Source organism: Pleurodeles waltl, chromosome 11 (assembly GCF_031143425.1).
Source record: "Pleurodeles waltl isolate 20211129_DDA chromosome 11, aPleWal1.hap1.20221129, whole genome shotgun sequence".
Lineage (NCBI taxonomy): Eukaryota > Metazoa > Chordata > Amphibia > Caudata > Salamandridae > Pleurodeles > Pleurodeles waltl.
Genome location: NC_090450.1, coordinates 509,192,920 through 509,217,834, shown reverse-complemented (window position 1 = coordinate 509,217,834; position 24,915 = coordinate 509,192,920).

Below are 24,915 nucleotides of genomic sequence, written 5' to 3'. Positions count from 1 at the left end.
TAAAAGCTAGCATTGTGTAAATCCATGTCAATCCATGTCAATGTGTACAGAATATCAGTTAATGAGTGCATGACTGTCAGACACTAAGCCACACATTAGGATCCTACCATTAGAAAGCTGAATGATGGTGTTGTTGGCTACAAACAACTTACTGAGTATACTATATGATTTTGAACCAATATCCTTTGAAGTAGACATATGGCATGTATGACTCTGAACCAATTCAATGATAATTTACCCAGATGGGAGTACCAGTACAACTTATTTGTGTGGTATAGGAAAAGCTAACCGTAATAGTGATGGCCACCTGTCAGTGTTGCAAGATACATTTCCAAATGTGCCTGTTGTCAGATTTACCAAACTTGCCAACAATTAATTTGCAGGACCGCCACCAAAGACGGGTGAAGTGCCATAGTTACCTGTCCAAGATAAAGTATATATACATATTGTGAATGGCTGGAACATTGGATGGCAAATGTATGCAATAGTAGACGGTATGTAGCAGCCATTCTGACAGCTCCTTGGTCATAGGGAATGCACATGGGAAAGCTGGGAAATCAAGATAGTAAGCATAACCTAGGCTATTCCCGCAACATTGTCAGTGCACTTATGAGAACCCGCAGACACTCAATCAGATTACCAAATGTTTAGGCTAAGATAAACAGGTTTTATTGTAAAACCATATACCAAAAGAGTACCTAAAACCTACGCTGTGCTAAACTAACCTATGCTAACTAAACTTAACTAACAACTACACCTATCCAACCTATTCTAAACTTATCTTACACATGTAACACCGCACTCTAAACATTGGTCCCCAACCCACCTTAAGAGACAAGATCTAAGTAGGACAACATAAACTATGACTACACATGTACTCACAAACATATGGCCTAAACAAATATATATATATATATATATATATATATATATATATATATATATATATATATATATATATATATATATATATATAGTTTTATACACAAATACCCCAACATGACCCCCATCCAACACCCCAACAATAAGAAAAATGTAAACCTCTCCCCCACTATACCTAACCTAACCTATGCCTACCCTACACTAACCTAATACTACCCATCTAAAGCCCAATCTAAAACTATTTAAAACAGTAAAAGGGAGGGGAAAGAACTGGGAGGTTGCACAACACAAAAAGTTAATTTCCTGCTTTTCTTCATTTTCTTCTTGATGTAGCACAACATCCTCCGGTTCTCTCCACTTTCCTCCTCCAATTTTTTTAAGTCTGGCTAAAATCTTGCCCATGTCCCATTTCAAAATGGCTAGGAGCAACTTTTATGACTGGTGCAGCTGACGTGGAACGCCTTGGTCCAGCTGTGGACCCCTGCACCCCTAATGACGTTGCTCCAGGACCCTTGGGGGGCTGGGACTGCTGTGGAGGTCTGCCATGTGCAAACGCACGCCATTCCCCTGATGTCTTCTCACTGCGGAACCTCCTTCCCTTTCTGTGGTATCCTGTCCCAACCTCTATTATGTGGTGGTAGCATTTGAACCTCGTGTGGAAAGCTCGCCTCTGGTCTTGTGTCATATTGGCAGCTGAAATATGAGGAGAAGCAAGCATCAGTATCAGCATTGGGTGGAGGTTGTACCGACATATTATGGACATTGCAACTGCAGATAACACATAGAGTCCACCACACATTCCTTAACAATGATTTACTCCTCATATATGACTATTTCCTACCAGCCATCAACAGTATCATGTACATGTCACTGGGATGACAGCAATCCATTGTGAACCAACAGGGCCCAGAGCTGATTGGACAAAATTGTCCATGATCAACATTTGAGTTATCAAATTTGTGAGGATCACGTACCCCAACAAGTCTGCATTTCCTGTGTCCTTCTGCATAAGGGGGACTCTGCATGCAATCCATCACCTCAACACCCCTGGTGAAACATCAAGTTTGCAAGGTGGGGCCCATATGATAGGGGGTCTGGTAACTTCCCACTGACTTTTCTAAGGTTTGGTAAATCAATCATCATTCATGTGTCCTGGTGTAAGTCTTGGCCTGAGCATACATTACAAGGGAGCACGCCATTACTCATGATGTACCCACATGTACAAGTAATGCAATGTTCCTAGAAAGTTTGGCCAAAGCCTGAGCTGCACATCAAAGTTGTCAACACATTGCAGAACTGAAGCCCCCTACCCTGTCCTATATTGTGCTACATGTGTTAAATGGCACACACATGGTGGCTGCATGAATGCCCTTAGGCCCACAGTGAGTTTGCCACTGCACTGGGTGTTGCAACAGTATCCTTATACATTGTACATCATTTACACATGCATGTCAGACATCATCAACGTAACAGGTACACACACACAGCATTCACATCATATGGATATTTGATGTGACCTACATCACTCACAAGTATCATGGTGGCAGGGCCATGTTGTGAAAACTGCTGAGATCTGGTGTGGAAGAATCATAGACTATTCCCACAACCATCTGGAGCTGAGTTGTCTACTAATTGTGTACACTGCTGACAGCTGTGCAGCACAATATGGCCCCTTACAGTACTACAGACTCATTATATCTGAAGGGTACTAAGGCACCTGTGGTGCATGTCTTTCTTACATAAGCCCCCTACAGACCTCTGCAGATATAACCCACATCTGTACCACTTAGTCAGTAAGTGTAAGCTATGTGTGGCACACAGTGCTGACAAGGGTGCTGTGACAAAGTGGTTGTCAACAGGCATGCTTTGTGCATAAACAGCTGCCCTGAGACTTATCATGGTAGACATCAATGAATAAGTGTCCAGCCATTAAAATTCATATTACACACATTTCCATGGCAGCACATGTTGTCCCTTGAGCTACAAGCATGCCATTCTCATTGCACAACATTCCAACAGACATGATGTCACCATCCATTCTCCAATGATATAATATAATTGGTCAGGCAAAACTATCTTCCATAGCATTCCAGACTTCAGACTGTCTCACTCCAAACCCTGGATTATCACACATGACCACAAGATGACACTTACTGGCTGCACTGGGGTCTTCAAATTGGGCCACCTCGCCTACGGTGTAAGGCGGAGGTCCACCTGCAGATCATGAATGGAAAACATTGCTTAGAGTAATTTGTATATATCAGTTAATGGACAACATTGTTCACTGTCAACTTGTTAGGCTGAGTGAGCAAGTCATCCTAGTGGTAGATCAGAGCAACTGACAAACATCTATGATCAGTCAATCACACATAGTCTCAGACAATGTAGACCCACGCACCTACAAACCATCACTGTTCATGACATACCTGTGATGCTTCTCACTGCACCATTTATACATGGCATTGTCATGCAGATGTCTGTTAGCTCTACATCTCCATGACATATGGGACTGCTTGACACTGTATACTGCATCTGAGGGGCATGCAATGGTTGATGCAGTGGCTGTCCCATGGTGACACCCACAGCATTTGAGCCTGCCTCAGATGTTGTAGACATCTACCTCATTGTCACAGCAAACTGACAATCTACTGCCCAGGGGTTGTGTGGGTATCCTAAAGTGTTGAGGAATGCCGTGATCCATCGTTGTGTGAAGTAGGTAATATGTGCGTGCCATCACAAGGCACACACATGATCAATAATGCTATGTAAGTTTACTCATGTGAAAATAGTTGTATCTACTGCACATTGACTGATTGAAATCATGGATGTATTGCCAATAGTGTGAGGCCAGACATTGTTGGCATGGTATTCCATTATTTGTCCACAAAGGGATAAGAACATGGATATAGACATATGCCTCAACACGGACGCACTTGCTCTGTGGTCCAAGGATGCATTTGTTGGCGCAGGTTACTGAGCAATGTGCCAGTGATGGAGCAGATGCAGGGGAGCCCCATACTGTCAGTGAGAAGCGGCAGGCCTGTGGAACTGACTCAGCACATGTGTGTGTGGTAATAGACATAGTATAGAGTGTATGTGATACACAATGTACAAGAACATGAACGGCTAGTAGTCTGGTTCCAGTGCATGGTCAAGTTCCCTTACGTGGCCTTGGCTAATGACACAAAGGGGCCGATCAAACAACAGTGCTGCAGCAACAATTGCATCATTCGAGTCCTTGTTGACCTCAGTGCACCCCTTTCCCCCGCCATGTGTGCACCTAATGAGAATTAAGGCACAGCATGATGCAGGTATGGTCCAATTGCATCTATTTATGTGCAAATAAATGATGTACTCAGCAGGAGGTGCAACAGATCATCACAACTTCTGCTGAGTACATGGGGGCCCATCACATACATTTATATGTCCCTATATCACACCTGCTCTCAGCAGCCGTTCAGAGTGCATGAAGAATGGAAATAAGGTATTTCTAATTTTTCCCAGTGGCTTATACAATTGCCTCCCAAACAGGTTTTGGAAACCCCTTTTATACATGATGCATGACGCAGGCCTCATTTGGTGCTGTTCAATACCGAGTTGCCCTATGAATGCATCACAACACTTTGTAATGGTTGTGCAGGGAAAATAGTACATCTGCCCTGCATCGGCTTCATTATTGTACATTTGAATCGTAGGTCAAAGGTGGCGCTAGGGCTCTTCATACAGGTAGCATACGACATGCCCAGATCAATAACCATTACATACAGCACTCAACCGTGTCTGCAACTGTCATGCACATGCAGAAGGAATGACTGTATGGAAATATGAGACTTACCAACTGTCCACCAATCTCTATGCCCAGATGATCGAGCAGATCATGCGCCCTTGAAACGAGGTCTGCCCAGTGGTGCTTAAGTTGGTGATCGTTCCTTACTTTCCCAAAGATCTGTGTTAGGTGGTGGAACTCCTTGCCCCATTGCTGCCTCCTTTCCTCTGTGGGCTAGCCTAGAATGACACGGCCACCCAGTTCCAGAATCATGGGGGGTAGTGCTGAACCAGCCATATAAAAGCCCCCAGCTCATCGGCCGACATCCTCACCATCCTCCCTTTCCCAGACATACTGGACTGCAAATGCAGTTCATCCACAAAAACACAATTCCTAACACCTAACACAACTACCCCAACTACCCCAACAACTATACTACCCCAGACAAACACCCCACAATACAGAGACAGAAACAGTACATTTACAATACAAAAGGCAGGTTTAAAGACAAATAAAACACAACAACTACAGGACACAGCACAATAAACACTCCAAACACTCCAAAACTACTACAGCACCAGCTCCACACAACCTCACACAGTCACAGACAATAAGCTTGTGAAGTGAAAGTCAACTCACTGTACCATGTTTGCAGGTAGGATGTCCTATCTCACCACTTCCTGGGCATGTGCATAACGTTTCCGACCATGCGTCATTTTTTTACGCATGACGATCATGCATTGATTTTCTCACCTTTTAGGTGAAATTGCCTGTGGGCGTTCGATAGACATTCAGAGGCTAGACGTCTTTTGTCTTAGGGCAATTGTATGGTATATGCATATGAGTGAAAAAATTTGACGTATGACAGTCATGCATCGATTTTTCACCCTGGTGCACTAAAAGACGTGTGATTGCCTCTCAGGGCCCAGGTGTCATTTTACTTATAAAGCATTTGCATCATTTTTGTTTTACGCATTACGAAATTGCGTGTATTTTTTGCATTGTAAGCCTTGCGTGCACCCTTATTCACTTAACATGTCACATGGGCTGTGCTACATTGTTGTATACGTAGTATGGCTACATGTGCATGAATATCCAGTAATGTCAATAAGGTGACATTGGTATGTTGAATCCATAGGTTTGTCTATGAGTCTGCTGCATGTGATTACTCATACCTTGTGCATGTGTGCATGTGTAGCTACACTGTGTCCACATATATGTTGACACATGTGCAATGTGTGTACATATATATATGAATACTAATTGTGGGTGGACTAAATTTTTAAGTATTAGATACAAATGTACACATACCTACAACACAATATATATGACAGCCTATGTCCAACACGAGGTAAGGCATGTGAAAACCATGACAATTTCTACTCAAAGTATTCCGTGGACTTGGACTGCATTGACATCACGTTAACCCCGGCAATTTGTGTATGCATGTGTGTCCACTCTGTGGTGTGTTGTTGGATGTTACTTCATGTTGCTCTGCTACACATGTGCCATTTGGTTTCCTATGCATCTTATTTGCAGGAGATGTTATGTACACTTGAGCTAGTAAAGGTTGGTATATGCTGTCTGTGTGTAAAGACAAGTGTAGTGTCATTTCTGTAACAAATGACGACAGTGGTGTGTTCATGGGATGTGAAACCTCACATTACTATCTCCCTGCATGACATATGTTGGCATTTTAGAAATGCATGTGTAGTCACATCAGTGCCACCTATGTTTCCGTATGTCGGAACACATGTGAAAGTAATTTCTTCCAGTGACTAATCTTGTGATACCTATGCCCTTATTTTTGTGCTAGGTTGCCTTTTGTTTAGAATCCATACACATTACCATGCCTGAGCCATTATAGTGGTACATGTGCGCTGATATCTGATATATGTGTGCATGCCTTCAACTCTGCACTCACATTTGTCGACATTATGTTTGTTATGACTGTCACATACAATGGCATACCACTGTGTAGCAGTGTTGCAGTCTCGAATAGATATCAGCCTACTCATCATCACAACTGTGTGAGTTTGTTTTGCAACGCAAACCCATGGTTGCATGTGAAGGGGCAGGATAATGGTGCTCCAGTTTACTCAGCCACCTGTACACATGCATCAGGCCTGTGACAATGCCATACGTTAATATAGCCAGAGCAGTGGTGTTGGGTTTATTGAGAGGGGATCTAGACTCTCCATGATGGCTATTCAGCAGAACTATCCACACTCCCCAGCAGACAGACACATGCACAATTGTGGTCATGCAGACCAGGATATCACATTTTTCTCAGCAGCACTTGATGTCAGCCTACCCTTCTCATGTACAGACCTCTGGGTGTTTACACATGAAGAACATGTCTCATTATTAGATACCCCTAGTTGTTTCCATGGGCAGCTTGTTTAGGGATTGTATATCTGTTGTGACTTCAATATTGGAAGCGTGCCAGGGTACAGATGGTGTTGTCTGTCACTGCTTCCTGTCATGGTGGCCTGCGATGGGCAAATACCATGGCATGCTAGTGGCCAACATGACTGGGTTATGTACTGACCTGGCCACCCTCTCTATACATTTGTTATATGTTGACATGTAGACATTGATGTGTTGTGCAGCCAGTATTGGTCTATGTGTGTCCCTTCTCCATGGCTTCATGCATTACTGGTAAGGTATATATTGTCTCCTACATTGCTCCCATTCTTTAGACTGCTTGCGCTTTGTACACATCTTCTACAGCAACATTGTCTGGTGACACATGGACAGGATGCAACATGTGACATGTAATTTGTAGATGAACACATGTCCTACTACTGGCTACTTGATAGTTATGGATCCATTGACGGTATTTGTGAGATGTAATAAGTGCCACGCACATATGACATTACACCTGCCACTGCACTTGTGTTGTCTACAAGTGACTTCCTGTGTTGTATTTGCAAGTATCTCAGGGTGTCTCAAAGTTGTACATTCACATCCTCCATTGAACATAGGTATGCATTTCTTCCAGCAAGCAACAGCCTGGGTATCTCTTACCATGACTGAGTGATATTGAGGTGTGAAATCACCTCAGTGCTGTACTTTTCATTAGCCAAATGCAACATATATGGCTAGGTCTACTTCCACTCAGTTTGATGTTGTGTCTCTGACATTATTAAACAATGCTGGACATAGTAGCACATCCCACACCTGATTGCAATGTTGGAGCCCAAAACATGTATTGGATAAATTGTTACTGTTGCTACCATGCACTTGTTCTGTCATGTGAGTGACAATGAGTGGTGTGTATTGCTATGTGATGTGTGATGTTATACAGAGCATACTAGGTAAACATGCTGACACAAGTCAAGCATTGTTGATACTGGCAAACATGTTGCTACCTAGGACATACACCTGTATATCAGTCTTCATATGTTTATCTGGATTTGCTCTAGGCATGTGTCAAGACAGCAGATTTGTGTGACAAGTGTGCAGCTCATGTACATAGTGAGGGTAACACACTCTGTCCACATTCCACCCAATCTATTATTTTGTGGTGCATTGTCCCATTAAATTCTTAGATCCTGACAATGGGTCATATGTTTGGATAGTGATTCTGCACCCATAGCTGCTTATTTTGTCTGGCAACCCATTGTTTACTCCACAGCCAACCTGTGTGTGCTACACTTGAGGTACAGTCCACCATGTATCAAGGTTGTGCCAAATGGCAGTGGCAGGACATAATTCCATGGATACACTGTGCAGGCTCAGCATCGGATATTGGTTACAATCCCTGAACAATTACTGAAGGTCCATAGTTACCTATGATGCCCCACCCTTATCACACATCTACCGTGGAGGCAAAGCTGCAATCACCGTGAGTTGTGACAGTGTTCTGTTCCAACATTACTTAATATCTATTAGTTGACAGCCCCTATCTTATGTGTGCCCCCCTTGCATACATTCTGTTAGGCATGTTGTTGTTGTGGTGAATGGGCTAGGTTTTAGTATCTTGCCCTCTTGACGGCACAATATATGTACTGGTGCATGGATCTGGGGCATTCAGGAGTCACATGCCCCTGAATTGCGTGTCACTGATATGTGAGATGAAGGCAGTAGACCCTCCTACATCACAAACAATGTTGCTAACATATTTGTCACGTTTGTGTTTCTTACCTGCTCTCTGAGGTTTTAGTCACATTCCAATGGTATATGTAGTGGAGAATGAGTAGAACAATGAGAATCAGGTGCAAGGTATTTTATTTGTGCTATTTACAATGTGATGTTCTATACATAGTATATGTATAGAAGTTATTTTCAATGTGGAGTCTCCTGCAAACTCCTGCAGCAGTGTTCTGTTGTTCCCCCTCCAAATTATCCTCTCCATCATTATCCTCCTCCTCTTAGGTCATCCCAGGGGGCATTTGTTCTGACACAGATGTTGTGGAGGATTGCACATGCCAGTATCAGTTTGCATACAAGTGGTGGAGCATACAAGAGGCTTCTTCCTGTCAGGGCCATGCACATGAACTTTAATTTCAGGAGCCCAAATGTCCTCTTCACCACGTTGCATGTTCTTCTGTGCCCTTCGTTGTAGGCCCACTGTTTCACCATTGTGGGATTGGCAAATGGAGTCATAACACATGGCTTTATGCCGTATCATTGATCAGCTGCAAAGGAAAGAGAGAAGATGTGTTGGTAAAGCTTGATAGTGGTTTGGAGCATACCATGGCAGTTGTTATTTTTAGTTGGAGTGGTGACTCAGACTTGCTTGTGGTATGGTGTATGTTCCTGTTCTTGTGGAATGGTTTCATTGGACTGTGTTGATGAACATGACAATCTTGGGTAGTGGCTCAGGCCCTGGGAATATTAATATTGATACCAAAATGATGGTTATAATTTAGGAAAATGTGTTGTGTAGTCCATATTTGAAGCAGTGTTCTATTGTTAGAAGGAACCTACCACCTCCTTGCACCACAATTGTGTCAGATGTTGAGACACCATAGTTGCGCTACAAAGCCAGATTCTGCCGTCCATGTTACCATGTGGCACTATGCATGCAGTTCAACACTTTGTGACTCTTTGTGGCAGATGATGTTTGTGGCAGCCATCAAGTGTACGAGGGTGTGTATCACACATTGGTAGGATGTTGTAATTTGGTGCAGTAGTATCTCATAGCTACCAATACATGATTTCTCACAGACACTTTCTACACATGCACAGTGCAGGCTTTGGGAGGGGGCATAGCTATTTTTCTCATGGGTCTCTTAGTACGGTGCTTTTTGGGTCAGGTATGTCCTCCATACTCCTATTGAGTCCTACTATGGTATCCATGATTGTTACAGATTTTTTCACAAACTCTGCACCATGGTGGATCATTTTTGGTTTACGGAACAGACATGGTGGTGTTAGGGCGCACTAAAGGCGCATGTGAGGTGGCACTGGAGCAGGTGCTGCCCCATTTCTCATGATTCTGCACCATGGTCCTTAACTGCAGATGATTTTGTATTTGTGTGTGCAACACTATGCAGCAGACAGGTGTATGTGCACACCACAGGTATGCCAGGTATGTGTAGATGATATGTAGTTGGTTATGGCACCACTTAGGTGGCCTTTAATTTAGGTTCTGCCAGAGGCTTGCACACCATGATTTACATGGGACTGTACCTATATGTGACTTTCCTAAAACGGCCATTGCCTATGCCATTGACATGCCTGGGCCATTCTTTGTTTGGTGAAGTGTGTGTCTGATCTGTATTTAGTTGTCAACCTGTGGACACTTGTAGTGGTTTGTGAGCAGCTTCTGTATGCAAAGGGGACTTGGTTCCACCTGTCCACATGTGGTGTGCCAGTCAGGGTGTGGCTGTGTTATGTACATGTGGGTGTATGTGTTTGTGACGTGCAATGTATGCGGTTTAGTGTGTCATGCTGCATATGTATTGTTGCCTGTACATCTATGTACCCCTGCCCATATGTATTTAGTGTGGTGTTTGTATTGTTTGTACCAGCTGGTTGGTGTGTTGTGTGTGTTATGATTGGTATGGCGGCTTACCTATGAGTAGACCATTGCAATATTGGCCATCTTGGAGCCGCTCATTGATGTTTCAATGGTGAAATATGTATGCATCATGGAAGCTGACAAGATATTTAGCAAGGATGTTGGTGAAGAGCCCACGGTGGTCCACAATGGCCTGCACATTGATTAAATGTGTGTGCTTGCAGTTCCTATATAGGTGTTCTGTTTCTGCAAGTGGTACCAGTTGCACATGGGTGCAGTCCATTGCACCCAGCACATGAGGAAACCCAGCAATTTGATAGAAACCTTGCTTGGTCTCCTGCTGCAGATGCTGGATGTTTGGGAAGCAGATGTGGTGGGGTGTGAGGCATATGATAGCATCCAGGACCTTAGGCAGGAGCTCCGAGAAGGATGGCTGGGACATACCAGCCACTTGTGCACCCATTATCTGAAATTATCCAGATGTCAGCATATGGAGGACAGAGAGGGGTTTGGTCATGGATGGAATGGTAGTGGGAGTTTGCACCCTTGCTGTGATGTGTGGTGCAATATGGTGTAGCAGGGGTACAATGGACTCCCGGTTCAGTCTGTATATCCCGATCACATCTTGTTCCCTGAGGCTAAGGATGGTTATGTGCTGCCTAAAGATCCTCTCCCGCCTTCTGCGCTGCCTTTGTGGCTGCTATGGTGGTGTTTGGGGTTTGTGAGGCAGTAGTGGAGGGATAAACTAATGGGGTGAGAAGGTAGGGTTATGCAGGCGCTCAGGATCATAAATGGCAAAAATTATTCAAATATCAAAAGAGAAATACAATAAGAAAAAAGAAAAGGGTGCCCGCACAAGGGAGCACACCCATCCCTTACAGGTTTAAACAAAACCAAACATACATGAATACAATGTGCGGCACACCTAACAACAACATTGATTGTATCAAAGAACTACATGAGTAGTCTAGAGAAAATCAAAATGTCCATTATTTTTTAGTACGTGTGTTGAAACATCCAGTTCAATTCACAGATCGAAGAATTTTTTCTTCAAATATTCCAAAACATCTTCAAGAAAGTATAACACAAGCCAACACGTGTTTCGTCATGGGAAATTCTTGTTCAAATCCCGAACGACTTCTTCAGGGCTCCCGACTAGTAGGATTAACCATCTTTTTAAGCCATCTAGATTATTCATTGAAATAGTCTCGTAAGCATTTTGTAGACCGAACTCCTTTTGTTCCGAGTCCAAATCCTAGTAGTTAATGTATTTCGTATCCCACACGCAATCGACTACAAAACGATGAATATTAAGTGTGTGATTGTATATCAGTAGTGGAGGGACCTGCTGTCTTTGCTGATGTCTGCGGCATATGGCAAGCTGAAGCAGTACCACTTCCATGTTCTCCTGGAGGTTTCAAAAGCTCCTTCTTTGTGTTTTCCTTGGGTGGTGGTGTGTGGGCCTCTTTTTAACACCTGGTCTGACCAAGCATTAAAATTTGATGCTAATCAGACTTAGCTCCATTTTTTACGTCCACTTCCTTGGTGTGCATCATTTTTGCATCGGTAGGTAAATATGGTGATAGAGGGTTAGCGTAATTTTTTGGTAGGGAATGCCTACCTTGCATCTCATTGTCGCAATGAGATGCAAGGTGGATTGGCACTTCCTAAAAATTACGCTAATTCCTAAATTTTGACGGGAGATGGATCTAGCATCGAAATATATAGAGAGAGTTATGTTTGTGCCACTTTAACGTAAACAAATTGAAGCTAAGGTGGCGCAAACATTTCATAAAAATTAAAAATGCTGAAAAAAATGACGCAAATAAATCTTTTAGATTTCTTTGCGTCATTTATTTGGCCCCCATAACGGGGGAACACCTCTCTTGCATACATTATGCCTGGCGCAAGCATAATTCGGCGTGAGGAGTCACAAAGTGGCTCAATGCATGCATTGCACCACTTTATAAATATGGCGTGGCGATTTTGGCCTCTTTAGGCCACATTAGCGTAAACAAATTACGCTAATCAGGCCCCAGGTCTGAAACACTGTCCTGGTGGAGAGTCGGGTGTTGGGGAGATCGCTTAAGTGTGTTTTTAGAACTGTAGGTGGAGGAGGGAATCGGGTCTCTTATGTCAACTGTTTTACTTTTCACTTTTTTTTTTTTTTAACAATTTGAAGCATACACTATTACAGTTGCCTGAATGTGCCAATCCAGATATTTCAGACCATAGATCACAGCGTGAATGGCACAGGAAGGTAGTACTTTAAACGGTAGGTGACTAAGCAGATCAAACCAATGCTGCAGAGATTGGTATGTAACCTTCAACGTAAAGGTAAGAATGCTGGTTTGTCGAGTTCGGGGTCCATAAACTTAGTGTCCGTAACATTTTCCACAAAATTCACATATCTTAAGCAGTAAAACACAATCAGGCCTTTATTACTAAATAAATAAACATTAAAATTATGAACATGCCTTGCAGGTTTTTTTTTTTATCCTCCCCGACTGACCTATAACTTTTTTAATTAAGAACCCGTTCAGGGTCTGTTTACTTGAAATTATCTGCATGTCTGTTTCTTTGTTGTGGGGATGGGCCATGACTCACAAAAGGAATGTACTTTGGTGAGTTTTGATGTGAGTTTTCTCCCTGGACGAAAGTTAAACGAGGTTGTCATCCTCTGTCTGCATATAGTGGTTTACAGTGTGCTGTTTTTTCCAGGTGTAGTAATTATAAACAAAGGCATGGCACCACTTATTAACTGGTTAAAATTGCATGTAGTAGGCTTTGTGAAAACTAGGCAAGTCAATTCTTTCTGTAAAGGCTTTATACTGTTCAGCAAGCAACGTTTTTTTGAAACAGCTACACTGTTCTAAGGTAATAATAACAGAGTTTGACTTTCACGTTTTGTTAATAAGTTAATGACTATAATTTATTGGTATTCACAAACAAATTAAAAGTGCTAAAATGCATATTTACATTTTTGTGCTGCCCTGCATGACACACACAGCATATGTAATTGTAAATGCGTTAGAGTCAGGGCTTTATATGGGGTGGGGCTCAGTATGGGTACTATTTAAAAACAGACTTCAAAACAGGTGTCTATTGAGTCCAGTCTGTCAACCCTTTAACTTTACAAGCAAACTCAATAATGTGTGTAAGGATCCTCCAAATCAGCGATGCAGTCAGTTAAATCTCACATGTTTTACCTCATGTAGTATGGTACTGTATCCATATTTTCTAGTGCGTTTTCATTTCCCAAGCGCTGTGTTTCTGCAGTTTTCTTTTCAAGAAAGTCTTGCATAGCCCTACTGCGAACAGAGTTGTTAGCTAAATGATGGGGTGAATTCAGGAAGTGGATCGGAGCTCATAATATAGTTGTGGGCTAAAGACAGTACCAGTTTCTAACAGTGTCAGTCATTGTGTCTTAAAGGTGTCCTTACAACATGCTCATTTAATCCTTGGCCTCTATGCAGAACACACAGAACGATGGTTGGATATGTGTCAATTGCAAAACCACTCAAAAGGGAAGTGTCTGAAGACATTGCACTAGTTGCCTTGCTATGGAAAGTGCCAGGGGAAACATTGTCTGGGGAGTAATATCCCCACCAAACTCTCTTTCTGGGAAACTGAATTGCTTGCTTTGATTGCTCCCTGGAACCTAGCTTTGGCCTTTTGTGCATGTAGGCTTGTGTAAGTGCACATTTTTTATTTTTCATTTGGTTACTGCCTGTGGTTTTCTAAATGTCAGCTTTTCTTTGTCACCCTGTACCTTTCACACAGTCTGTACGGCTATTACACTTTTTGGATCCGCCTTCTGCAGTTGACTTCCTTTTTACAATTGTTCCATTTTAACACATAATCATGTATTTCAAGTGTTTTTTTTTTTTTACTAGGCACAGGGCAATTGAGGCGGAGCCTCGAACCCGGTTCCCCTTTGCCATAGTCGGCAGCTCTGGATGTTATGCCATGCCCTCTCTTCAAATATTGCTGGGCATAGATCAGTGTGTTTGGGTGGAAGTGACAGAGGTTGTTTTTTTTTTGTTGCTTGAAGCGATCTGCTGCAGCAGAGCCTGCTTCCTTGGGGCTGTGTGCAGAAATGTGTGAGGCACAGCAATGGTTTGCCTCTTTGACTAAACCTGTATTTTGAGAAAACTTTATCCAATATCTTATCGGAAATATAGCGCTACCATTGACCATTCAGAAGGTAGGATCAGCTGACCAATTACAGAGAGGATCATAACCATTGCCTCCTAGGACCAATCACAGAGTAGCTTTTAAAATTACATTTGTGTTTCTATGCTGTGCAACACTATTTTGCAAAACGACTTTTAACACATCATTTTCCTTATATAATTAAGCATTTTTTTCTCTTTTTCCTTTTTGATGAAACTTGTAATGTGACTCGGTTTTAAATATTTCTTTTTGAAGTTACTGTAGTCGCAATCATTCCAAGATGGTGATCAGTTAATGATCTGTGGAAGCGGCATTAGTTGCTTGTAGCTTGCAGCAGTCTGCTTTTGATGTCTTTGGTGAAGGCCAGCTCTCTCTGTGAGTCCAGGCAGGCACAGAGACTCCACAGTAGAAGAGCACCGGCAGTCTGTCTGCAGGTGAGGGTTCATCAGTCCTCGCTAACAACAAATAAAATCGTCAGGCTGCTGCAGAGTGCTGGCTAAAAAGCCAGGAGTGGCTCAAATTGTCACACATGACAAGGTGACACTTACCAGCAATCACAATATCTCCCTACCAGTAGTCTCCAATAAACAGGGCCAATGGCATTATATAATTTTGAGGCTGTGTCATCTTCTCCATAAATATAGATTAGTGCCATCACTTAATCCACAATATGTAGCATAAACTGCGTATTTCACAAACATTTGCTTTACCTCAAACCGAGCAAAAGTTACTAAACATAAAGGGCCACACTTGGTTCTGTGCTGTGGCACACCCGTAGCAAGGGCTAACTAGTCCCTTTTTAGTTGTTAATTGCTATATTCAGGTGCTACACTGGTACTAACAATTTTGTCCAGACAGTCCGAATAGTTGTTGAAATGACAAACCAATTAATTTGTGTTTCCTTGCCACATAACTTTGTCAACACTGCTCTATAATTTGGTCCTTTACTTCCAGTGGCCCTAACAGCAACCTGCAGAATGCAATGAATTATAGAAAAAAAATGCCTGGGCTGGAAACAAGGTATCACTGTAAAGCGTGGTTATCCGATAACTCTTCAGGGTTGGGTCATAGTACTACCTTTGTTTACATTTGTCAGAGAGAGGTGTCAGTAGTTGTGGGAGGTGTAGTTAAGATATCAAAACTACAAGTGCAAGAATGCACTATAAATGGAAATGAGTGTATGAATGACCCACCTTAACGTCGTCAACCAGACCAGTTGAGAGCTGGGAAGTTGTCCTATACCATGCACAAGACAGCGAGGAACATTTATTTTTTTTTCTATTTGAAAAGTCATCTTTGAAACCTGTTCCATCCTAGTTTATCGCCTTTGGCTTAGGCTTCTTATTTCTATGTACTGATGCAACGCTTGTTTTAATATATTTTTTAACAATTTAATTGTTCTCAACTCAATCCTTGTCGAGTGAGAGTAGTTTAAGGAGATGTTTCTCCCTCTCATTCTGTTTTTTTTTTTTCCCCCTTTGGCAGGCGTTTTCTAAGTTAATCATTCCAGTCAGGCAATTTCCCATTGATATTTCAGTTCATCTATCCTTTAAGATCAAACCTTAGTGTTCCTTTGAAGAAGTTGTTTAAGATGCCTTTCTTACTTTCATAGTTTATGCACTTATTCCATTACCAATGATTTTCACAGGCATGCTAGAAGCAGTGTGAACATTTCCACCAAATAGTTCTACCTTTGAAAGCAACAAGTGAAACATTAGTGCAGAATCAGGAAGCTTTGGGAACAGAACTCACTTTGTTATATTTGCAACTTGTGTGAGTAAGAGGTATGAAGAGGTTTCAGTCCCTCAAACCTGCGATCTCCTCCTCTTCTTAGGATGACTTCTGCATACACAAGTCCTCCCTCTTTATGCACCTATAGCCTGCATTCCCCTTTTTTCTCACACTATTTCTGCTCCTCTATTTTGAGTTAATTCACCACTTCCTGCACAAACTACCTATCCCTCTCTATCTTCCTATCTATCCTGTGCAGCTCTCACCTCTATGCATTCACCATGCCACATTATTCCACTGCACATACACACTCCACACCAGGCAATTCCACCCCACACAATTCCACAACTAACAATTCCAATACAACCCATATAATTCCACTCCACATCCCATACATCCACTACACTCCAAATCAAAACACACAGGTAAAAGACTATGCCATTTACAATGCCAATATCTCTAACTCTGGCAAATGCGAGAACTATTGCATTGCAAATGCTTATTTTCTTAGCAGGTTCAGTAGTCCCTCTTAAGCCAGTCTCCTGGTGTAAACCCCAAGAGCAGTGTTTTGATTTTTACTGTTGCAGTGAGAGTTCTATTTGTAAAGGGGGATTTATTTGTGTTCACAAAAATCCAGCAATTCTATCTGCAGTTTCAAGAGTCGTGAATATTTCCTATTTTCATATTATGCACTAGCTCTCTAAACACACGCCAAGTCGCCTGCTGTGTATTTCCTTATATGGAAATAGCAGACTTGTCCTCGAGTCCACATAAGCTATTGTTGATGCAAAACACAAAAGAAATATAGATCCAAGCACACAAAGAAATAGCTTCATCAGTACTTGCTGAAGCTTTCTTTGTACATACTATTTGGTTGGGCAGATACGAAGTAGCTTAAGCTTTTAACTGTTTTTTTCTGCCCCGTTTCTGAAAGTATACGGTGTAATTGTTTGCATTAGAATGGGTTGAATTATCAGAAAATGGGTAACAAGTTCAACCTTTTTTTCTAACGGGGGTCACAAAAGGTATCTTTCTCGCTGCCTCAAAAATCATTAGATGGCTCTGATGCATCCATCTATTGTAATGTGTAAGTATTTTGGGGAGCACGTTCTTTTTTAGTCAACTGATCCCTGTGAGCGTCACTAGCTCCTTAATATGGCGCCAATTGTTTTTTTCACTTTAAAGATGATTATAAAGTTTGTAAAAAATATACAGCACATAAATTGCACTAGTGACAGAAAAACTGAAGTCGTGAGCTACGTCCTACTACCGCCATTATGCAGTAAGGAGGAAATCAACGAGGGATATCCACATCATGGAGAACTATTGCCATCTACTGGTCAAAATAAATATAAACTCAATCCTGCTCATAGACCATATTCTCTCAATATGTACCTACCACAAATGGCTTTAGCTAACGAATGCAGAATGCAGCTTGGATGCCAGGTGAAAGCACGTGAAATAGCCACTTTGAATAATACTGCTGTAGAAGTAACACAGCAATTATCATTTTTCAATGTGTCCCTCAATCTCTGTGCTCGGTACTACTGCACCAGGTGCACAATTGCATTACCCCCTGAATGAAAGGAAAGAGGAGAAAAGCACGTAGTGACATAACAAAGGTCGCCGCAGCCCCGCGAAGCGTGGGGAAGGTTGAGGGGGTGAGCTCTAGGGGGGCGAGGGCTCTTGAGTGAGTCCGGTGGGGGCGCCCCTGAATGTACTATACAGGGGGGCTCCTCAAGTGTTGTTACGCCACTAAATCCTAGGGCCACATAAAATTAGATTTAAACAATGTGAAAGGGGTTTATATCAGGTTATTCCCAAATGTAACTTGTAAGTTCTGCAAAATTCCACATCTTGCTTGTCTTAACCATCGCCGACTTCATTGAAAAAACATTTGTACTAGGGTATATTTGAGTGATGTGCAAATGGCACATAAGACCCCGATGTCTTGCCTTTGTGCAGTGCATCCATTAGCATCAAGCTAATTATGTTTTTTTTTCCCCAAGCACTACCAATGACATCATTACAGCTCTTTGTAAGTTTGCAATTGCACATTGTTTCACTGATATTGCAAGGCTGGACTGCAATAATTTCCACAGTGCCTGGTACTCTACTTACAGTAAATGTGGGACTGTGACTGAACACATATCGAACGTCTTTACAGTGTAAACCAGGTAGTAGACTAATGTGCTCATGGAATTGCATCAAATAAACGCGTGTGACAGACCTGTAAATACAAGTGCAGCCATTTAGGGCCTTATTTATACTTTTTGGTGCAAAACTGCACTAAGGCAGTTTTGCCCCAAAAAGTTTTGCACCGGCTTGCACCATTTTTTAGCACCAGCTGGGCACCATATTTATGGAATGGTGCAAGCCGGTGCAAAGGGTAGGCTAGCTTAAAAAAAAATGACGTTATGCAGTTTTGAGTCAAAATAAATGATTCTGACCAGATTAGCATCATTTGTTGATGCTAAGGGGCATATTTATACTCTGTTTGCACTAAATTAGCGTAATTTCTTTTTTTACTCTAATTCAGTGCAAAGCTAACTCCATATTTATACTTTGGTGCTAGACCCGTCTAGCACCAAATTTATGGAGTTAAAGTCATTTTTTGGAAGTGGAAACCTACCTTGCCTTAATGAGATGCCAAGTAGGCGTTCCTGTGCAAAAAAATGACTCTATGGCCTTAACATCATATTTATACTCCCATGTAAAAATGGTGCAAGGGAGGGAGGAGGGATCAAAAAATGGGGCAAAGCTTGCTTTGCCCCATTTTTTAAGACCTGGGTCAGGGCAGGTGTTAGGGGACCTGTGGCCCTATGTCCATGGTGAAACACCATGGAATAAGCCCAGAGGTGCCCTCCCTAGGCCCTAGGGGCACCCCCACCCACACTAGAGGGACTGCGAGGATGGGGGACCCCATCCCAGGTAAGTACAGGTAAGTGCATTTTATTTTTGAAAGCGCCATAGGGGGCCCTGAAATGGGCCCCCATACATGGCACAGGGTGCAATGGCCATGCCCAGGGGACCCCTGTCCTCTGTGCTGGCCACTGGGGTGGTGGGCATGACTCCTGCCTTTTCTAAGGCAGGAGTCATGTAGGATGGTAGGTTTAGCACCATAAAATGATGCTAATCTGGTTAGAGTCATTTTTTTTTACTCTAACCTGCCTAAAGCCATTTTTTGGTGCTAAACCCTCTTCTTCTATACTGCCAGCCCCACCCGACTAAAGCCATTTTTTAAAACTCTAGCCTACCCTTTGCACCGGCTTGCACCATTCCATAAATATGGTGCCCGGCTGGTGCACAGAAATGGTGCAAGCCGGTGCTAAACTTTTTGGTGCAAAACTGAGTTAGTGCAGTTTTGCAGCAAAAAGTATAAATAAGGGCCAATATTTTGTAAGTTTGCGCCACTTTTGCATCATAAAATGACGTTAATGCGGTGCAAAAAAAGTTTAAATCAGGGCCTTGGTGCTAGATGGGTCTAGCACCAAAGTATAAATATGGAGTTAGTTTTGCACCGAATTAGAGTAAAAAAAAAATGACACTAATTCGGTGCAAACAGAGTATAAATATGCCGCAGAGTATAAATATGCCCCTGAATATGGCGTTAAGGCCATAGAGTCATTTTTTGCACGGGAACGCCTACCTTGCATCTCATTAAGGCAAAGTAGGTCTCCACTTTCAAAAAATGACTTTAACTCCATAAATTTGGTGCTAGAGGGGTCTAGCACCAAAGTATAAATATGGAGTTAGTTTTGCACCGAATTAGAGTAAAACAAAATGACACTATTTCGGTGCAAACAGAGTATAAATATGCCCCTTAGGCCCGTATTTATACTTTTTGACGCTAAACTGCGCTATCGCAGTTTAGCGTCAAAAAATTGTGCGCCGGCTAACGTCATTCTGAAGCGCCATGCGGGCGCCGTATTTATTGAATGGCGTTAGCCGGCGCAAGCAGACCGGCGCTGCCTGGTGTGCGTGGAAAAAAACCACGTACACCAGGCAGCGCCGGCTTTGGGAAAAGTGGCGCTAGGGCATCTTAAAAATGGTGCAAGTCAGGTTGATGCAAAAAAACGCCTCCACCCGATTTGCGCCATTTTTAACGACGCCCAGACGCCATTTACATGACTCCTGTCTTAGTAAAGACAGGAGTCATGCCCCCTTGCCCAATGGCCATGCCCAGGGGAGTTATGTCCCCTGGGCATGGTCATTGGGCATAGTGGCATGTAGGGGGGCACAAATAAGGCCCCCCTATGCCACCCAAAAAAAATAAAAAAAATAAAAATTATACTTACCTGAACTTACCTGAATGTCCCTGGGATGGGTCCCTCCATCCTTGGGTGTCCTCCTGGGGTGGACAAGGGTGGCAGGGGGGGTCCCTAGGGGCATGGGAGGGCAGCTGTGGGCTCATTTTGAGCCCACCTGTCCCTTAACGCCTACCCTGACCCAGGCGTTAAAAAGTGGCGCAAATGCGGGGTTTTTTGACCCGACCACTCCCGGGCGTGATTTTTGCCCGGGAGTATAAATACGACGCATTTGCGTCGCCGTCATTTTTTTAGACGGGAACGCCTTCCTTGCATCTCATTAACGCAAGGAAGGCGTTCACGCAAAAAAATGACGCTATTTGCCCATACTTTGGTGCTAGACGCGTCTAACGCCAAAGTATAAATATGGCATTAGTTTTGCGCCGAATTTGCGTCGAAAAAAACGACGCTAATTCGGCGCAAACGGAGTATAAATATGCCCCCTAATATTTCCGGGTGCGGCCAGCAGTGTTTGTAATGTGATTAGCAATAGTTGCAACAAATTGATAAAGCCTAATAGGTGCCTCACCAGGGGCCTTATGTACGACACTGTTTTTACAATTTATGACAGCGGAACAGTCCGATTCCTCATTTGACAATAGGAAAAATATATCCAGAAAATTATTTGGTGGTCAGAAAAATATTTCTGACTCACAAAAATTTATTCTTTTCAGACTGGAATTAGGATGACCGACCTCCATGGGTTGCCAGCAACCTTCTAAAGAGGTTAGAAAGACGAACATGTTATTTTTCTTTTGCCTTGAATTCTCTATGTGGACTGGGGGAAGTGGAATGTTGCTGATAGTAGATACCTATCCCTAGCAGACATCGATTAAATGCAACTGTGAAGTGGTAATGACGTGCATACTGGGAAATGTGTGTCCACAAACAGACCCAACTAATTTGTGAACAAAGATTCCTTGCAAGTGTGTGCATAAGGAGAATTGGTATATTCTTTGGGAACGTTCAAATGAGTGAACACCCAGCCCCGAAAGTGTGTGTTGAATGGAAATTGACGTTTGTGTAATCTTTTTATTATTAAACTATTGTTGACTTGTGTGGTTTAGCATGTGATTATTGTAAAATTGGTAATATCCCAGACCCACTTAAGAAAATATTCCCAACTAGCTTCCCAACTAGCACGTTGTTGAACCTTGACCTTTCTGCAGGGTCATCCCCAGACTGGTAAAATTGGCTTATCTACAATTGGCATATTTAATTTTCTTGTAAGACTCTAGTAAAGTGTACTATCTGTGCCAAGGGCCCATAAATTATACACTGCTAATGGGCCTGCAGCACATATTGTGCCATCCACTACAGTAGCCTTTCAAACATGTCTCAGGCCTGCCACTGCAGAGCCTGTGTGTAGTTTTAAATGCCATTTCGATCTGGCAAGTGCAATCACTTGCAAGGCCCAAACCTTCCTTTTTATTACATATTCGTCACCCCTAAAGTAGGCCTGAGTTAGCCCCAAGGGCAGGGTGCAGTGTATTTAAAAAGTTGGACATGTATTTTTAAGTTTAACATGTTCAGGTAGTAAAAAACTCTTAAATTTGTTTTTCACTATTGCAAGGCCTGTCACTTACATAGGATTACATTGGGATTACCTCAAAACATCTTTTAAGTGTAGTTTCCAATTGGGGAATGATAGAAATATGGAGTTTCATGTCTCTGGCCTTACAAATTAAAATCACAACTTACAATGAAGTCGGATTTGAAATTGTAAGACTGAAAATGCCAGTTTTAGATTAGTTGGCATTTTTGTACTTTAACCATTCTGTGCCTCTGCCCATCTCTGAATACACATCTGGGATGGATGATAGCTGGGCTTTGTGCATTCCCCCTAGAAAGTCACACACAAAGGGAGCTTGTGTGTGACATTTGCATCCTAATGGTCCCTCACCAGGCTGATGGGTCAATAACTGGCTTGATGGGGGGGTGGAGCTTAGCTCTCCCTCACTTGCACCTGAATAGGACTGTGCCTCTTCTCACACAAAGGGCTGCATAAAACCCTGAAGAGTGTCGGGAGCCAGAAAGGGAAGGACAGGAACCATGTGATCTCTTTGAAGTCTCCCCCACTTCAAAGGCACATTCGGGTATAAGTACAGGACCCCAAACCTCACCAAAACAGATCTCTACTGGAACTAAGGACACCCTGACAGGAAGGACTGTTGTTCTGCCAGGAAGGACTGCCACTCTGCAACTGCATTGCTGTGTTGGCCTACTGCTGCTGCTCTAGGGGGGACTGGCATTTTGCTACTTGCTCTGCTGTGCTTGCCTGCTGCCTGCTGCCTGCTGCTTCTGTGCTGCAGTGAGAAGTACTGAACTTGCTCTCTACATCCTTGAACCCAAGAGTCTCCAAGATCTTGACGGTTTGCCCCATGTTCTTCTGCAGTCTCAAGGACTTCAAAGACTGCTTGCAAATCTCCTGATGCTGCTGGAGTCTGCCATCTGTGAGTCCTACCCTTTCATGAGGGGCCCCCATCCAGTCCTGGGCCACAGAAGGGGATTTTGCAGTTACAGCTTTCAAAAAGTGGTGCATCGCCTGAGTGTGGGAGACAAATCGTTGTATTGCATCTCCAACGGTGATGCAATGATTTTCTGATGACAGCGGCTTCACCTCCTGCACAGCCTGACAACAATGCTCTGCGCAGCCCGCTGGTAATGCATTGCATCCACTTCTACAGAACTCAATGACAATGCATAGCCCCTAGTGCAGCAGAAATATTGACAAATCATGTCATCACCATCTACACATCGCTCCAACAAAGGTATTGTTCAGTGGATCCTTCATAGGTTCAGTAGCTGCCTCCCCTCCATCGCGGTCAGCCTGGATTTTGGATTTGCACCGGTCCCTTGCGACCTCAAATAACCTTTTTACCACTATAGAATTATATGAGGGCCTTCTAGCACAAGTCCTTATTAGTCTCTCTTGAGCACTGCCATTTAGTTAAAAGTATAGGAATGGGAGTGAGTCAGCAGGTTCTGTTTTTAGAGGGACAGATGTTCCTAGAAAACGACTGCCCATTTTGTCTTTCCTGAGTGTTACTTCAAGGAAGATGATAACTGCTAGGTGTAGAGTGTTCAAGCATCATTTTGTTCATGCTTTGAGTATGCCCGCTAATAGCCAGCATCATCACCACAAGATGTGAGAGCCACCACCTTTCACACATGCTGTGGGCCTGATTCACATAGGTAAACAGACACGTTTGTGTAAGTTTGCGCTTTCTCAGAATTCACAAAACCTAATTTCAATAGTAAGTTTACAAGTGCGGAGACCCTGCAATCAGGGCTGAGACTATGACTTGAGTCAAAGAACTTTTCACATAAAAAGGCAGGACAGGCCTATTTTTTATGTGCAGAGTCACAGACGTCGTAAATTTACTATTAAGATGCAGTTTTGTGAAAACTGCAAAAGTATAAACTTACACAAACATGCAAGCTAACCTTTGTGAATAAGGCCCCTAGGCTACATTGCAGTCGGAAAATGAAATAAAATAAAAAAACACCCAAAACTAGTTCCTGGAATTTGGACATTGGATCTGCATACCCTGTTGGAAAATATGTATAAAGCTGGGTCAATCAAACCACTTCACTACCTTCTAGTTCCACGCTCTTCTCAATCAGGTTATAGAGTGATTCGCAGAGTACTCAAAGATCTCTTGTTTTCAAGAGCTTTGTCTGTCTGTCAGCTAGTCACCCAGAAATGAGGGAACATCACCTGAAGTCTGTGCAAATTTCTGGAGGTTTGTGAGTCTGTCTAGTGCCTAAAAGTCTGCATATCTGCTCAGAGAGTGGAGGTGTGTGCCTGGCTCTGCAGGAGAAACTGTCAGGGTAAGAAGCCCAGCTGTGTTTCCATCATGAATTGACATGCTAACACAATTGCAGTCAGTGGCGCCTTGAGCTACATGGAGTCTCCTTGCCATGGGAATAGTTTATTTGACAAATTATGTGAGGCATCAACAATCCAAAAATGACAATGTGCTGTCCAGTGTCATCATGACATGCCCTGAGGAATATGTTCTGCTCCTCCCTTGGAGTGGTCCCAGTACTGGGAGGCCCAACAACACTGCTGTAGTGGA